General features: G+C 37.9%; 1 pseudogene; it reads left to right on the forward strand.

Moving 5' to 3' along the window:
• The first annotated feature begins 9817 nt into the window (after positions 1-9817).
• Positions 9818-10299, forward strand: LOC147423220 (uncharacterized; annotated as a pseudogene).
• The last annotated feature ends 1766 nt before the right edge of the window (positions 10300-12065 follow it).

Raw genomic sequence — 12065 nt, forward strand, 5'->3', positions numbered from 1 at the left:
AAGCATGCAATAGCTTTTCAGACATCACTGGGCTGCCAAGCATATTCAGACATTGACAAAGCTCCTCAGTGACCAACTTCTTGCGACAATGTCGTCTGTTTGTCGACCATCCCGGGCATTAACGATGATGAAGATGATTTCATTCGATTTTAGTCTGACGCTTTTCAACTTTTAGTTTTAACTTTTTCACTTTCATTCATTTTACTTATGTACCCAAGGATTGGTTTAGATCCACAAGAATTGTATCAACTCGCATCACAAGTAGTTTTACCTTTTAAAGACATGTAATGTACCCTTTCATCTCACCTTTCTCTCCCTTTCTCCCTCTTCCTGCTCTCCCCGTACCACTACTACAGAAAGGGACATTGAAGACGCTCTTCAGTGACTAATGTACTACTTTTTGCGACAACTCCCATTGTCGAGCATTATCAGTCATTGACCATGATGATGACCCTTTTAGTCTGATGTTTTTAAGCTCTTCATTTTTACATCTTTCTTTCTACTTCATTTTAATTTTGCACCCATATATTGGATTAGATTTACCCAGATTCTATCCGATTGCTCTCATTATTCTAAATGTCTAGTCTCTACTCTCACACAATCAAACATCTCCCCCCGTGAATGTCTCTCCTCGTGTTGGCCCACTCTAGCATAAACAACCTGAGGACTCTCATAACTCTAATGAGAGTCTCCCTCACTAAATAGACAATGCAAGTGGCTTCATATCTCATAGTATACTGGACGATGACATATGTGATGTAGCTTTTATCTTTGTCTCTATACCCTACCGTGTACTCGTATTCCCTTTCTCCCCCCCCCCAGAATTACATTGATGACATGCCCCATCGACGATTACAATGTGATTAGATATTGACGAATGGTACAAATTTGTAGTAGGTAACAACATAAATTTAGGTAGCCAGTATTTCGAACACAATGCTGGAAACACAAACAATCAAGATTCATAAAGTACACTTAAGCTCTCAGATTTGTATAACCCCAATATCCTCAGTGGATTCTATCAACTATTTGCAGAAATTTAATTTTACTTCTAATCTTTAGATATTTATGGCAAGACATGCATGATTTTAGGTACGTAGCACAGTATTTAACCTTTGTGATTCATAGCAATGCTATTCGCATTTTATTTTAAGTTGGTTAATATTAACACACGTCAGTTCACGCTCATACTACTACTGCCAGCTTGCTCGGTGACCCCTTTTCGCAACTTCATCTAATTGCGACACTGCTATATTGCATGCTCTTTTTGCGATTCCTTCTATCGACCGCGGTTGTCAAATGTCCTACATTCTTCATTAGGGACTAGAAAATTTCTAGGACTTACCAAATTGAGAAGATTTTATGGGTTTCTCTCCTCTTCTAATGTCTCATTATTTAATGTACAGTAGCACTGCTCAACCCCCATACCTTTATTCGATTTACCGTAATATACAAGAAATTAAAATTATTTGTCTTGTTTGACTTTAATCAAATGATTTTTATCATAATCATTCACTTTTTTTTGTTACATTTCTCTAACTCATTTAAGGACTCACAAAAACCAATGCAAACCATAATGCAAGGACGTCAGATAAGTCATCTTTTAACTTTATTTTGCAAATTCATTTCTACAGGTTTCGTACTGATCATCTCACTATATTTTATCAGGTTTTATGATACCCCCTACTCTATTATCGATCCAATATCTATCCTCACCTACACCTTACTACCTCCTGCTTGATTATACTAACTCTGTCGTACAAGATTGTGCCAAGCTCCTAGTTATGTTTACTGATACCATTCCAAGAAACAACACAACTTTCTCGACATGCATAATCAAGTAGCCACTCTGGATCCTGCTGGTATGTACCTCGACTACGTCACTCCTCTTTTCTTTGCATTTTATTTAAGCTTAATACTCAAACACTGCGAAGATTATGCCCTCTAATTGAATTCAAAGGAATTTTTGTGATATAATTTTGTTGAGATGTTTTGTCAGTAAGCTATGCCGCTACTCATGCGAGCTAAGGTGCTCTGGGATAGTGCACAACCATTTGTAAATCATCTGGTGATATACTGAACTATGATGTCGACAACGTAGTAAATATACTTTTCTTTCTCCTTTATGTCTTGTCTAGTCCATTGGTCACAAGCACACAGATTCGCCAGTTTAGGCAGTGTGTAAATGCTCATCCTAGTGCAGATCCGCCAATTTAGGCAGCATTAATGCAGATTCTCCGATTTAGGCAGCACATTGATAAATTGCAGATTCATGATTTTTTAAACTTATACAAAATGCAGATCCGCCGATTTAGGCAGCAGTAGTGCAGATTTGCCGATTTAGGCAGCACGTTAGGTGTAGATTCGTCGGTTTAGGCAACACCGATCACAAAATCATGCTGCAGTGGCTGGCCACCACTACAACCGGTATGATTTTGTTACCCGGGTATAGAAAATGAAAAATATTTTGGAAATGGATTTGGAATTGGTATATGATAATTTTCTGTCGTGTCAGCATTTATGGAAGTGAACTTGAGATTGATGAGAACTGATTTAATGAGTGTGACCCATGATATCTTGATTCATCAGGGTATGACATATACTGCTTATTCTAGTGGTATGAGACACTAGAATAGGTAGTATGTGGATGACAGCAGGCATAAGCTAATGTTGTTTAATTTCATAAATTTTTTTCATTATGTGATGTTTTTGATACAACATACTAATTATTGTTTTTAGTTTCATATTTTTTTTCCTTTTTTTTCATTATGTGATGTTTTTGACACAACATACTAATCACTGTTTTTGACAAGTATTATTTGCAGATTTTTATCTTCGCAACTGAGGACAGTTGCTTTCCAACGAAAGAGTATGTAACGGAATTGATATTTCTATTAATTATTGCAGTTGGTAGAAAAGGCTTGACCGAGCTAGGGCTATGCATACGGAAATATATTTCATGTATTATTCAACTGCTCTTTTATGAGCTTTGGCCATTTATGACCGGCCAGCTAGTTTGTACTCACAATTGACCATTTAAGAAATCTATAAAACAAATACGTGCAAGAGGGAAATGGTCACTCTTGCACAGGGGGAGATTGCACCCAGTGTCTGTGTTATTCTCCTCTCCTCTCCCCTCTTCTCTCTCGCCGTGTTGGGGTAGCACTCCGCTCTAGGAGGTGCACCTACACGCGCTCTCTTGCCCCCTGTGTGTGTGTGTGTGTGTGTGTGTTTGCATATGGATTCGATTTTGTGCTACGAGATTTGTCAGCTATGCGGATTTATCGGTTTATGCGTTATATTGTGTTATCTTGGGTAATTTGCAGGGCAACCACGCATCCATTTGTAGCAACGGATATGTGGTTTCCCTGCAAATTACCCAAGATAACACAATATAACGCATAAACCGATAAATCCGCATATCTGACAATCTCGTAACACAGAATTGAAGCCATATGCAAACACACACACACACACACACACACACACACACACGCGCACACACACACACAGACTGCGAGCGAGAGAGGGCAAGAGAGCGCGTGCAGGCGCACCTCCTAGAGCGAAGTGCTACGCCAACACGGCGAGAGAGAAGAGGGGAGAGGAGAGGGGAATAACACAAACATTGGGTGCAATCTCCCCCCATGCAAGAGTGACTATTTCCCTCTTGCACGTATTTGTTTTATAGATTTCTTAAATGGTCAATTGTGAGTACAAACTGGCCGGCCGGTCATAAATGACCAAAGCTCATAAAAGAGCAGTTAAATAATACATGAAATATATTTCCGTATGCATAGACCTAGCTCGGTCAAGCCTTTTCTACCTGTCAATTGCAATAATTAATAGAAATATCAATTCCATTACATTTTAAATACCTCTTATTCACACGTGCTAATGCAATTTTTACATAGTAGACTCGCTAAGGATAGCATTTAAGCGAGTTTCATCTATGATGTCTTTTCTTATCTCTTTTGATGAGATCCAATGCACAACTCAATGATTTTATAGATTGTGTTTCTAATGTCATTTATCAAACAATCCTTTATGGAAATTGATAAGATAAACTGTACAAATTTGAGCCAATCGTGGGACTTAAGACCATTAAGATTTTCATCTCTAGTAAAAGCCATTGTCAAACATCGCATGCACCCAGTGGGAGCCTTGAATGAAAATATGGTCTTCTTCACTTGTTGCTCCTCAACTTCACGCATCAAAACCCATGGATCTTTTGGTAATGCAAACGTTTCATTGGGTTTAAATAGAGGCCACATCTCGGGCATTCGACCCACATCCTGTAAATCATCTCTTTGGGCCTTGATCTCCATTTTTCCAGTGATGGTCTTCCATAGGATCTTCCCCACATTCTTAAAAATGTTCATTGGATTGAGCAGATGATTAAAACCAGGTTACTATAATACAGGAGTTCATGGAAAATAGAAAGTCTCTAGCTACATGTTCTTTCAATTGCTCGCTTTTAGTGGATGCATGTCGCATTTGCATATGTTTGGTCCACATAACTCATGTGCTTTATAAAAAAATCTTCCATGCTCCTCATAAATTTTCTTGCTCAAATGATCACAAAGGCGGAAGCCAACTTGAGAACCACATTTTGTACATGCATGATTGCTCGAGTAACTCAAGCTTGAAAAATCATAAAGATATAATAAAAGCATTGGCACGGCCAGGAATAACATATACGTGAGGGTTTCAAAGATACTTATATGAACACTCGCCGAACCCTGGTCAATCATGCATAGTCCACATGAGAATGCCTCGCTCATGGACATTTCATCGTCCAATCGATTGGGACATGTCAACCACATCGATCCCTATCCACAAGATTTGGAGCTCTTATATAAGTGGTGACAGATAAACGTCCATGTTCTTGACCTTGTACTTTCCTAGGAAGATCAGTGAAAACAACAGATGGCCCTTCTTGATTGCTAGCCATGGTGGAAGATTATAATTAACCAAGCAAGTAGGCCACGTGCTCCATGACGAACTCCGTAATCCAAATAGGCTTACTCCATCTATTACCAGACCAAAACGCATACAATAAGTCTCATTCTTAAATATAGGTCATCTTTCCTCTATGTGCTTCCATGCACGAGAGTCAGCAGGACACTTGCATCACATCATCTGTGGATCTAGTATTTGTATATTATGTCATCAAAGTGTCTATAGACTTGTATATGAAAATGCTGTTTATTCTTGGAATGATAGGAAAGTGTCGAAGGATCTTTGTAGGGATATATTTTCCTTGTGTGTCCTCTCTATACATGTTTGATCCACAATTGGGACATCGTTTCAAATTTGCATGCTCATGTGAAAGAGTATACAATCATTAGAGCATGCATATATTTTTTGGTAATCCAAGCTTAAGTTAGTAAGAAGCTTTTTAGTGGAGGGGGTATGTGATTGCCTTCCGGCAAGATTTGTTCGTTGAGCAGCCTGTAATTACATCAACAAGTGAACACAACGATCATATTATTGAACTTTAATTTGGGTTGATGCTTAGGATAAAGTATATTTACATGAAAAGATCGGTGACACTCGTGTTAGACCACCCATAAACAGACTGTAAAATAATCATTGCCAAAGTGGTATGGAGAACTGAATTTTTTGCACCATTGTAAAGCGACATACGTGAAGAGTTTGTATCATATCACCCTCTTTATCATTGCTCGCATGCCGTCGATATGGATGGGATGACTAAGGTTGATTTGCAGTGTTACCTTGAATTTTGTTGCCACTTGGTTTTGAATGATGGAGTTCATGTCAAAGAACACATCTAACATTTTCTCCATCTCAACTTCTTAGAATGTGGCATCGAGTATTGGTGGGGTAGACTCCACCGTTGGCGGTTCGTTTAATAATCACCTTCTCTATGATGAAATTGGAGCAATATCTACTTATAGGAGTTGATCTACTACCTCTCGGACCATGAGATCGATAACACAGATCTTGTAGTTGCTCTATGAGAAAGAGACCGTTATTGCATATGTGCTGATCATTGATTTTTTGTTTTTGAAAGATCCGATCTTTGAATCACGCACAAGGATACGCCATCCTATCATCCATAATTTATATACCAATGATGCAACAAATTAACAAATCACTCTTGTCATAAACCCTAACTCAGAATGCTATATTCTAGAGCACTCTAATTTAGAACACACCAAGCTTTGAAGATCATTTGCGTTTATGGAAGCTGTTTGCGTTTCTAAAGTTTGTTTGCGTTATTGAAGTTTTCTTGGGTTATTTTAATTCATTTTTCAAAGTCCGTTTGTGCTTTTGAAGTCCGTCTATGTTTTTTCTACCATTTGCCGTCGCTAGCTCTAACTACCTCACATGCTCCAGCCATGCCTAATCTAGTACATGCTAATTACTTAAATGGATCAATTTAATATGGATTGATCTAATACATATCGTCATTTCTGAAGATCATTTGTGTTTTTTAAGTCTATTTGCATTATTGAAGTCTGTTTGTGTTATTTTACTTTGTTTCTGAATATCGTTTGCGTTTTTTAAGTCGGTTTGCATTTTTGAAGTCTGTTTATGTCTTTTCTACCATTTGCTCTTGCTAGCTCTAACTACCTCACATTCTCTAGCCATGCCCAATCCTCGTACACCTACTCTAGAGGTGTACGAAGATCACGACCGCTGGGTAGTAATCTAGTATATGTGGATTACTTAAATGGACTGATCTAATACAGACCGCCATTTTTGAAGATTATTTGCGTTTTTGAAATTTGTTTATTGAATCCAGTTTGTGTTATTTTACTTCGTTTGTCGAAGTCTGTTCGCGTCTTTGAAGTACACAAGTTTCTGAAGTCCGTTTGCGTTTTTAAAATCCGTTTGTATTTTTTCTATCATTTGTTGCTAGCTCTAACTACCTCACATTCTCTAGCCATACCCGATCCCCGCACACCTCGGTCTAGAGGTGCACGGAGATCACGACCACCGAGTAATGATCTCGTCTTTATTGGTCAATGCCTATATTTGAGAGTTCGACATAAGAACACCATGTCTACATGACAATGCATGTATATAGATCTAGTACAAACTCTAATCTAGTACATGCGGATTTGTTAAATGGATCTATCTAATACGGACCAATCTAATACAAACTTCCATTTTTGAAGATCATTTGCGTTTTTGGAATCCATTTGCTTTTTTGAAATCCATTTGTGTTATTGAAGTCTGTTTGCGTTATTTTACTTCGTTTGTCGTAGTCCGTTTGCATTTTTAAAGTACACAAGTCATTTCTCACTACAACAATTACCCCCCTATAGCGACACTTTGGCGTCGCATAAGCAACAAACATTTACGTCGTTACTTGCATCGTTGTTGTTTGTCGCATAAGCGAGGAACTTAACGAGGCTCTAAGCAACAAAAAGTGTTGCTAATGAGTAAAAAAAACTAGCTTTGCTTAAGCAATGTAGTGTGTCGCATGTGCAATGCTTTGCGTCGCAAACGCAACACACCGTGTTGCATAAGCGACGCATTGCGTTGCATAAGCATCGGTTAGCATTGTATAAGCAACATTTTGCATTGCTTAAGCAACACTTGTTTATATTTTTAAAAAAAATCTTTTAAGCGACGATCTACACAACGGTTCTATTAAGCAAGTAACGTTGTGGCCAACGAGATAGAAAAGTATTATATTTCATTGCTCTCTTTTGGGTGGAGCTCACATACACGTTCAACACATTTCTCTCTCTTTAGCTCTAGCTCTAGTGTATTGATCTCTCTCTCTCTCTCTCTCTCTCTCTCTCTCTCTCTCTCTCTCTCTCTCTCTCTCTCTCTCTCGCACTCAAGATTGCTCTCAGTGCTGTCATTGTTTTCATTCTGTATACTATTGTAGAGGTTGGTCGTGGGCGACGGACCGATGCGTAAGGAATACAAATTTATAGTTTCAGCTTGAAGATGAATTATGGTAATTAGCTATCTCTCTTATATTGTTAATTTTTGAAATCTAATCTTTTAATTCAAATGAAAAATAGCCTCTTGTGTTTGTTTATTGAAATATATTGTGGTGTGCTCAAGATAGACTCCAAATTGGCATGTCTCTCTCTCTCTCCTCTCTCTCATCCGAGAGCACCTCTTTATATCTTTATTCTAGGTTACATTCCAAGATAGGTAATTACCAAGAATCCGATAACTTATCAATAAATAATTAAACATTTGATAATAGATAAATTCAATGATACAATAAACATACATCAATATATATATCCTCACATATGTCTATAGCATAAACGGTGATCAATCCTCACATATACAATACAACTCCATCCTCACATATACAAAACAAATCCCTAGGGAGGATCACTATATGAGCCATCACTATTAGAGTCACTAGCACCAGCCTCTTGATTATCAGTGGCACCACCATTGCCCCCATCTCCATGATTGTCACCATCATGGCTAGTGGTCATGCCGCCACTCCTCTCAATCTCTCGGCGTCGCCCCTCGGCCTCTTGTCAAGCCACCTCTGTCATGTCGGCCTCGCCATACTGCTCCTGTATTAGTTAGTGAAATCAAATAATAATATATTATAGTTAGCATGAAAATAAACTACAAAACAAAATAGTATTACTCACAAGTGGATATGGCATGTCGATAAGTTTCCCGCACAAAGCAGGTAGTCGTAGTATGTGGTGTACTCCATCTCTTGCGTCGTAGGTGCACGACCATAGTCTTTGGTCTGCATTATGGCACAATCAAAGACATATTGATTCTTCCATTCAATGGTATTACCTTTGGAAGTTAAAACTTGAACAGTTACAAATGTGGCCACAAATCCATTGCGTCCCATCCGGCCTAATCTAGATGTATGACCAGATGCCACTCTCTTTTGTGCTGCCTCCTATGTAAATCTAATTAAAAAAGTTATTAGAGAGAAGAGTTAGAATCAATCTAGCAAAGTGTATATGAATTGTAATATATGTTAGCTATTGCACACACCTTTTGTTGAGGAAAATTGATGTGTAGGCGTCTCTCCTTACGAAAGTATTGCCATGTCTCCATGCACATGTCAGGCTTCCTTTTGTTTGTCTCTACCATACAATAGCACCTGTTTATTTTTTTTCATATTACAATAAGTGTTAGAAGATACCATAAAACTTGTTAGATCTCAATGTTTTGTTATTTTTATTGATTTTTTTAATTTGATCATTTGATAAATCTCTTGTTTTTATGTTATTGGAAAAATGAGATTCGGATCGTTCAGAGGGTACACCGCCACCTCCTACTAGTGGTGGCCAGGGTGCACAGAGTTCCAATATTGCACATGAACCGGTTTACAATGATTTCTACTATGATGAGTCTATTATATGTTGGTGCACTCGTTGTTGTGGCACGTATCGAAGGCCACTGCGAGAGTGCTTTTCACATCAGACGACTTATGGTACTTTTGAGCGAGCACCACCATCTGAGGAGCGACATCAACCTATGGCATGTGATTGATCTCTCTTAGATTTATTATTGAATATTTTATTAATCAAAGGTTATATGTATAATGCAACCATATAATATATGTAGGTATCTTCAATTGATTGGTGAGGATGACTTAACTATCAGTGGTGCACATGTCCCTCGCACACGGCATGGACAAACCATTTGTCAGTTGCAACTTGAGGTTTCTCAACATACTCTACCTCCTCGTTTGGAAGCTGAGACGGATGGAGATTATCCGTTGCCTACTCGTTTGTGTACTCTAGTACAGACGTACGATCAAAGATGATACGGAGGATGGTAAAGAAGCTTACTTCCTTTAGATGGAGAGGTTTTTAGCTTTTGGGGTAGTCGCTACATGATTTCTCCATCCACCATCATTGGAGCAGGACGAGGCCTCTTTATTTCACAGGATTTGCATGTGCCCCCTCATTCAAAGGTCACCCTTATGTCTTTTTGTGGACCTATATATAGATGGGGTCCATGGCATCGGCTTACTCGCTACATTCAAAGCATGAGTACTTATGGGTTATGTCTCAATGCAGCCTCTCTTTCTATAGAGGGATTACACATGTAGAAGGAAAAAGACTCTATGTTGACGGAAGACCTTAATCTCAAGGAAACATAGCAGGTTTAATCAATAGTAGTCAAGGAGTGAGTGCAAGAACCAATTGCACATTTGTGGAGTGTGAGAATAGTCATGAATCAGGACATATGAGTAGGGATGTACCAAGATACATAGTTGTCAATTCTATTAGATCATTACGTGCTGGAGATGAATTGCTGGTGAATTATGGATGGCGTAGACCTCCACGAGCACCCTTAATAGATGAGGATTGATAGTTTCATTGTATACAATTCTTGATGTTATTTTGAAATCTTGTACCCTAGTTCTACACTTTAATTTGCTGTACATTCTCTATTGTCTCTAATTTAATTTGATAATCGTCTTTTATTGTATCTAAATGTTTTGTATATGTGCAACAAATTGTGTTTCAATTCCAAAAACAGTGGTAATTATTGAATTCTATGCGCATCTCTCTCTCCTTTAATATGCAAGCATGCTATTGATACAATCTTCTTTACCTTCAAATATGCAGATTCCAGATTATGACATTGATTATGCCACAAATCAATATTCACATGATATATCTCACATGTCATGATCAATAGAGTGCATGAGAATCCTACGCAAGAGTGATCCTAATACGTATGCAAGGCTAAAGGAACAATATTCTAAGGACTTTAATGGGTGTGATGATGTCTTTGATAATGAAGATGGCATGGCTGATTTCATTGAGGATTGGTATCGAAATGATAGTGCGAGCAATATTCCTAAAAATGAGAAGTATCTTTGAGAGGAAGCTCTAAAGCGTATCTGTACAGGAAGTCAACTGACACGATGAAATGCAAGCTTACTTATTCTTATCTTCAAAATTGTTTTGGATGGAGTAATGTATCCGTTTCAACACTATTGAAGTATGTAACAATCTAGCATATTCTTTTTGCTACATTCTAAACATCTTTGCTTGTTATTAATCATATTTTAAGTCTACTCTCTCAAAATTTCTTACCGACAAGCAATTCCCTTCCTGCATAACATGATGAGGTGAAGAAGATGATAAGTAGTCTTGGACTTGACTATTCTTCTATACATGCATGTCCCAACGATTGCATTTTATATAGAGATCAGTACAAGAACAGTATGACATGCCCAAAATGTCAAACACACGTTATAAAGAGGAGAAAGGTAAGGTCACTAAAAAGATAATGAGACATTTTCCCTTGGATCCACGTATAAAACATATGTTCCAAAGTCCCGAATTATCTAAGCTTATGACATGGGGAGCGGAGCACAAGAGTAAAGATGGAGTAATGCAAATTCCATTGGATTGTCCTTCATTTGAGCATATTGATATGCTATGGTCAAATTTTGCAAAAGAACCATGCAATTTAAAGATGGGTGTAGCATTAGATGGTGTGAATCCATTTTTGATTAGATCAAGTAAATGGTCTACATGGCTAGTGGTAGTTATTAACTATAATCTACCCCCATATCTCAGCATTAAGAAAGAGCATTTAATGCTCTCACTCTTAATTCCATGAAAACGACAAGTTAAAGACCTGAATGTTTATTTGGCCCCTCTCATTGAGGATCTCCAAGATTTGTGGAGAGGGATTGATGTCATGGATATGTCCAAAAGCATTGGTCAAAGACAATTCATTGTTCGTGGAATTGTAGCATGGACTATCCACGACTTTCCAGGATATGGTTTTTGCTCAGGTAAATGCTTTAAATATATACATTGTCTCATACGTTTGTATGGTGTTCATTGAGCTAATCATCTTTGTTATGTTTTCCATGTAGGGATATCTACCAAGGGTTACAAAGATTTTTCTCATTGTGGTGATTGGTTGAGATCTATTTATAGTAAAAACCTCAACAAAAATATATATCTTTGACATAGACGATTTTTACCTGAAGATCATCATCTAAGAAACAGAAGGCAAACCATACATTTTAATGGAAAGGTAGAAGAAGGGAGATGTCCAATATCAATGACACCAATGGATTGGTATTTAAAGTGGATTGTTGGACCCGTTAT

This window comes from Adiantum capillus-veneris, chromosome 26, assembly GCF_014529385.1.
Source record: "Adiantum capillus-veneris isolate H3 chromosome 26, ASM1452938v2, whole genome shotgun sequence".
In the NCBI taxonomy this organism is placed as follows: domain Eukaryota; kingdom Viridiplantae; phylum Streptophyta; class Polypodiopsida; order Polypodiales; family Pteridaceae; genus Adiantum; species Adiantum capillus-veneris.